This window comes from Mandrillus leucophaeus, unplaced genomic scaffold (assembly GCF_000951045.1).
Source record: "Mandrillus leucophaeus isolate KB7577 unplaced genomic scaffold, Mleu.le_1.0 Scaffold217, whole genome shotgun sequence".
NCBI classification, from domain to species: Eukaryota; Metazoa; Chordata; class Mammalia; order Primates; family Cercopithecidae; genus Mandrillus; species Mandrillus leucophaeus.
The window spans coordinates 715582-722410 of NW_012102221.1; the positions used below are offsets into that span (position 1 = coordinate 715582).

General features: G+C 41.5%; 1 pseudogene across 1 annotated transcript; it reads right to left on the reverse strand.

The window, feature by feature from the left end:
- Positions 1-424: 424 nt before the first annotated feature.
- Positions 425-1498, reverse strand: LOC105540248 (annotated as a pseudogene). The gene is made up of 2 exons (XR_001006174.1): positions 1223-1498; positions 425-897 (listed from the first exon to the last, which is right to left on the reverse strand). The product of XR_001006174.1 is annotated as a peroxiredoxin-6 pseudogene (transcript).
- Between the last annotated feature and the right edge of the window lie 5331 nt (positions 1499-6829).

Here is a 6829-nt window from a genome sequence, read left to right on the forward strand (position 1 = left end):
TTCAAAATGGGTGACTGAAGAGAGGTTATGATAGGACAGTTAAAAACGTTGACAGTCCTTCTTTCATGGAGGGAAAAATTGATAGTCATTCTCTGATGGAGGGAAGCAAGCTTTCTCAACCACCAACCAATATGACCTCATTGGTCACAAGCCCTGCGGAGATCCAGCAAGATTTGAGTTTTAAATACAGAACATATTTCAAAGAGAACCAGTAGAGAGTGCTGATGTATGAAAAGAATTGAATGCTGGTGAAGGCAGAGTGTAAAGAATCCCAAGAAACTTGCCAGTTTTCATTTAATTAGCCAGTAGTATAGCAACCTAAAAGCCTTGGTGTGTTGACCCCAGCGTGTTTTCATGGAATTGCTGCAGGAAGGCATGATTGGCAGCTGTCCTCTGGCTCACAGCCCCAACTTCTCCAGGAGACTTAAGGCCGGGGTGTGTAGCGGAGGCATTTCTTACCAGGTGGGAGCTCTTTGGTGAAGACTCCTTTCAGGAAAATTTTTTTTTGGCTTCCTCTTCGGGGATGGTTGGAAGGACCATGACACTATCCTCATCCTTTCAATCAACTGGGGTGGCAACCCTCTTTTCTGCTGTCAGCTACAGAGAGGTGACTACGGGGAGAATCTCATCAAAGTTCCCGCCAATGGTAGCTGGGTAGATGATAGACAGCTTCAGCTTATCAGCACCAACAACAAACACCACACGAGCAGCCGCAGGCATATCCTTTTCATCCTTCTCTGCTGGATCCAGCATGCCCAACAGGATGGTAAGGTCCCGATTCTTATCATCGAAGATGGGAAAAGGTAACTTTTCTGTGGGCTCTTCACCATTGTAAGCATTGATATCCTTGCTCCAGGCAAGATGGTCCTCAACACTGTCTGTTGAAAGGGCAATTGGCTGGGTGCAGTAGCTCACGCCTGTAATCCCAGCACTTTGGGAGGCTGAGGCTGACGGATCACAAGGTCAGGAGTTCAAGACCAGCCTGACCAACATGGTGAAACCCCGTCTCTACCAAAGATACAAAAATTAGCCAGGCATGGTGGCGCGCACCTGTAGTCCCAGCTACTCAGGAGGCTGAGGCAGGAGAATGGCTTGAACCCGGTAGGCAGAGATTGCAGTGAGCCAAGATTGCAGTGAGCCAAGATCTCGCCACTCCACTCCAGCCTGGGCGACAGAGAGAGACTCTGTCTCAAAAAAAGGAAAAAAAGAAAAAAAAAAGGGCAATCAACTTACCATTCCTCTTGGCAAATGCCGGTGCCAGTTTTGCAGCTCTGCCGAGCTCTGTGGGGCACACTGGGGTAAAGTCCCGAGGGTGGGAGGAGAGAAAGCCCCATGAGTTTCCCAGAAAGTCGTGGAAACGGACGCGGCCGGCGGTGGTATTGGCCTCAAAGTTGGGAGCCACGTCCCCGAGAAGCCGACCTCTGGGCGTGGCGGTGGCGGTGACCAGGAGGCGCAGCTCGGATGGCAGCCAACCGGGTGGTTCTGACGAAGAAGACATTGTATATTTACACACAAAATTCATACGGATTTTTAAGATAAAATAGAAGACTTCAAAGAAAAATTAGGCCTGTGACAGCATATTTTACTGCACCACTAGAGGAAATCCTTGGAAAATTTGCCAAGCATTAGAAATAGATAAGTCGCTGTGGAAGTTGAATGATGAACCAACCTTGGCTTATACAAAATGAAGAGCAAAGAGCAGGTGTTAAAATTGGGATGTGGGAGGTGACGAGTTCTTCAACACCTCAACCCAGTGAATACAATTTAATGATGTAATCGTCCATGATTTAAATAAAAAAAATTGATAGAACCCTACTGCATCTAACAATATGTCCTATGTTAATAGGATGTTTTCTATACATGATGCAATGAGAACATTTTTCCTACACACCTAAAATTAAGATAATTGAAATTCTACTGTCAAACAAATGTTGATTTAAAAATTATTATTACCTTTATCAAGCACGGCATTTTAATAGATGTTTTAAAAAAGGTGAGCTCTAGGCTGGGTGCAGTGGCTCATGCCTGTAATCCTAGCACTTTGGGAGGCCAAGGCTGGTAGATCACCTGTGGTCAAGAGTTCGAGACCAGCCTGGCCAACATGGCAAAACCCCGTCTCTACTAAAAATACAAAAATTAGCCGGGTGTGGTGGTGTGAGCCTGTAATCCCAGCTGCTTGGGAGTCTGAGGCAGGAGAATCGCTTGAACCCAGGAGGCAGAGGTTGCAGTGAGGTGAGATTGCACAACTGCACTCCAGTCTGAACAACAGAGAGAGATTCTGTCTCAAAAAAAAAAAAAAAAAAAAGACAGAAAAAAGGTAAGTTCTGTTCCGTACAGACAGCCAATTTGCTCTTTGTTATTAGAAAAACTAGAGTGGTAGTTAGAGAATAGTCATTAAGAAATGGTAACAACAACAAAAAAATGTGAAAACAAAGTTTTTTACACCAATGTTGGTTTGCTGAAAATCTCATGATTTCTGATTTCCTTTTCTATCATAAATTTGTTTGGCTGCTCTGAGCCTTTCCCAATCCCAATGCATACCCAATTCTGTTAAGAGATTTTTTTTTTAGTAAATTGATTTAAATTATTTTAATATATTTTAGCATACTGATTTATATAGTGCTGATTGAGCTGATGGAATGTATTGATAATTAGTATGGAGTGTGGCATATGTGTCAGTGTGAATTAACTTTAACCTACACCTTGTAGGTGACTGATTAGCATTTGAACTGCCTCAATTGGCAATCTACACTTGAGAGGTGGACTCAGCAAGACTTCAAATATTGATGTCTAAATCTAAACCACAGGCATTGTGAATTAGCACAAGGAATGAAGGAAAAACGATTTCATTCATGAAATTAGCAAACTTCTAGACATGTGGTGGGAAAGAGAAGTTTTACAGGCTCTACTACCCTTGAAGAAAGGAGGTATAGGAATCTGTTTAAGACCCACATCCAAGTAGCCCCTTGGGGTCGGGCTTCCTTCAGTCCTGTGATCCCACCCTCACTGGATGACTATTGAACCTCAGGAAGCTTTCTGATCCTATCAACAAAATATCGTTGCATCTGCCTTGGAGTGAACCTTTTGTCTGATGTGCTTGTCAGGGCATCTGAGGACTGCGAGTGGTCAAGAGGCCATATGGCTGTCTTACTGACTACTTGCTATTAGATATCTGTTGGATCAACAAAGCATGTCTGAGATTTGCTTTACTTGTAAGACCACTTGGAAACAAAGGAGTAAAGGTCGAGATTGGTAGAAACAACTGGAATCCAAGGATATTCATCATCAGATGCTATTGTCCAGTGAACAAATACTTTTCATATGAGTATTGAACATTTAGGTTTAAATACCCGACCACAGTTGGAGAAGCGCTGCTCATCTATCTTGGGGCACGCTCCCTGTGCATTTGAAAAGTACACGTATTTTGACGTTGAGTGGAACCTACTACACAGACACCTTAGGTCAGGTTGGTCAAGTTACTGCCATTCAAATCTATATGCTTACTGATTTTCTGTCTGCTCTGTCAATGACTGAGATGAGTGTTGAAGTCTCCAATAATAACTGCATTTGCTTACTTCTTTCATTTTTATCAATTTTTGCTTTATTTATTTGGAAGCTCTATAATGAGTTGACATATATTTAGGGTTGCTACCTTGTCTTGATGAAGTGACTGTTTTTATCATCATGTAATGTCCCTTTTTATCCCTGGTAATATTACTTATTCTGAAGTCTACTTTGTCTGATACTAATATAGCTACTGCAGTTAGTTATGATTAATATTTACATGAAATATTCAGTTTTTTTCTCGTATAAAAATCCTATAAACCTTTAGCTTCTCTGTGACAAATGACCATCTCTAATGGCAGAAAATGGGGGAGTGTTTGGGTAGAATTTCAATCCCAGATATTTTATTGTCACTAAATTGCATGCCATCTTTTATAATAAGTAATATATGACTTCATAGACATGACTTCATAGAACTATTGTTAGAACTATTTCAGAATCAATTTCTGAGATGTATTTTGTAAATATGAGTATGAACCTCTTCTTTTCTAAAGATTATGACTCTAAATATTAAAGTCCTTATAAAAAATAATACCTTTAAAATACTTCCCTTTAAAATAAATTCATTTTAGGTGTTCTAAAAAGGAACCTAAGGCTGGGTACAGTGGCTCATGCCTGTAATTCCAGCACTTTGGGAGGCCAAGGCGGGCAGATCACCTGAGGTCAGGAGATCGAGACCAGCCTGGCCAACATGGTGAAACCTCGTCTCCACTAAAAATATAAAAATTAGCTGGATATGGTGGTGGGCGCCTGTAATCTCAGCTACTTGGGAGGCTGAGGCAGGAGAATAGCTTGAACCCGAGGTCAGGAGTTCGAGACCAGCCTGGCCAACATGGTAAAACTTCATCTCCACTAAAAATGTAAAAATTAGCTGGATGTGGTGGTGGGCACCTGTAATCCCAGCTACTTGGGAGGCTGAGGCAGGGGAATCGCTTGAACCCAGGTGGCAGAGGCTGCAGTGAGCCAAGATGGTGCCACTGAACTCCAGCCTGGGTGACAGAGCAAGGCTGTGTCTCAAAACAGAAAACAAAACAAAAAGCGATCCTAATATACAAGATATAGCCATGATATAGAAAGTATTCTTTTACACAAACTTACAAAACCTAATATTGATCTTCTTTGCTAAAACTGTTGAATGGCCTTTGATATTCTCTTGTATGTTCAGTAATGTATCTGTCCAGTCTAATGAAATATTGTGCCTCAATTTGTTCAGGGATAATGGTACAATAAAACATAGGTTTAAGCATGAAAACCTTGTCAATACAATTTATGTGGGTTTTTTTGTAGGTTACAGTGCTGCAAAAAATCATGACATTTAAAAACTGTACTATAAAGCATCCAGCATGTGACTGTGCTCCTTTCTGAGCTAAGAAAGCTATTAAAGAAAAAAAAATTAACAATAATTACAGAAAAGTATCTATTTTTAGAAGAATTGGTATTCCCTTGTTAATTAAACACTACTACTTTCATTTTTTATGAAAGCAATATTTTCATTTTGATTTAAATGCTGACGTAAAACAAACATAATTATTGCCTTTTTCTTCTAAGTCCTTAAAGTGATTACTCCCATTCTCTCTTTGCAAAGTGGACTTACAAGTAAACAGCTGTTGGTTTATTCTTCTCTAAGGAATTTTGATCACAGTACTAGAAATTTTTAAATCTATTAGTAGAAGGCAACAAAAGGAGGTTAAAAACCACAAAATATGTTGGTATGTTGTAACAAGCGTGTTTAAAATACAATTCTTTTTTTTCTCTTTCTTTTTTTAAGAGACAAGGTCTCACTCTGCTTAGAGTGCAGTGGTGCAATCACAGCCCACTGGAGCCTTGACTTCCTGGTTCAAGGGATCCTTCCGCCTCGGTCTCCAGAGCAGCCGGAACTTCAGGAGTGCACCACTGTGCCCAGCTAATTTTTAATTTTTCTAGAGACAGACTTTTGCTTTGTTACCCAAGGTGGTCTCAAAATCCTGGCCTCAAGTGATTCTCCCACCTCAGTCTCCCAAAGTGCTGGGATTACAGGCATGAGCCACTGTGCCTGGCCTTAAAATGAGATTATTGAAGTGGCTAGGCTTTTGGACAGAGAAAGATGAATACCCTTAAATGTCTTTATTTCAAGCAGAGAACCACTAAGAAACAAAACCAAGCAAAAAAAAAAAAAAAAAAAAAATCAATTGTTTTATGAGTTTGTCAAGAGTTTAGCTATGTTAGGGGAGCCACAGTGAGAAAGGTCAGCTACTAGGTCACACAGTGGCAAAGATAAGCTATTGGGGATTAGATGCTAGGAGTGGACTAGAGACCCCGTAAGGCTAAGGAGACATTGAAGGTCAAGTCTCTCATAAGGCAGCAAGGATAGGCAAGTCCGCAGACGGCCAGGGACTGAGACCTGCACGCAGAGGGGTCATCTTAGGCCTTCTGAGGTAGAATAAAACAATCCGAATGTTACATCTGGGAGGGAAAAGTATTATCTTAGCACAAATAATAAGCACATTGTTCATGAATTTAGAGGACAGACTGTCCCGTAAAAAGAAGACACTCTGTATCACGGTATTCATTGAGGAAAGAAACTGAAAATATCACGCAATTAGACAGCCACAAATGAGATGTTACATTAAACTTGAATATCACCCACAAGACATTGAGCATGATGTGTTTAGGCATTAATGTCCTAAGCTACTCGTGCTGGAAGAACATTCACGGTATTATACAAGATGTGCCAGAGTGCTGCATAAAAGGTGCCCCTTTTCATTTCTAATGAACTACTGAAAGTGGCAAAGGGTTGTGGAATCTCTCACACACCGTTTCAAGTTTCCAGTGATACTCATTTCTATGGAAAAGGTGTGGAGAAACCAGCATTTGTTTTGATGGCACAGAAAATTGCAGCAATCTATATCCAATGGCAGACACAATGGTGAAGATAGGTTGGAGGCAATATATCCGCAGAAGCCAATGAATCAAACCTCTGTGCACAAGGATTGTATTTTGAGCAGTATTATAGGGCCAAGATGACAGCTCTTAAACTGCCCTCATGCATTGCTGCTTTTTTTTTTTTTTCCTTTTTTTTTGAGACAGAGTCTCACGCTGTCATCCAGACTGGAGTGCAGTGCTGCGATTAGCCTCAACCTCCAGAGCTCAAGCGATCCTCCCATCTCAGCCGCCTGAGTAGCTGGGACCACAGGTGCATGCCACCCCAGCCAGCTAAGCTGGCCTTGAACTCCTGGGCTCAGGTGAGCCTCCCACCTTGGCCTCCCAAAGTGCTGGGATTTCAGGC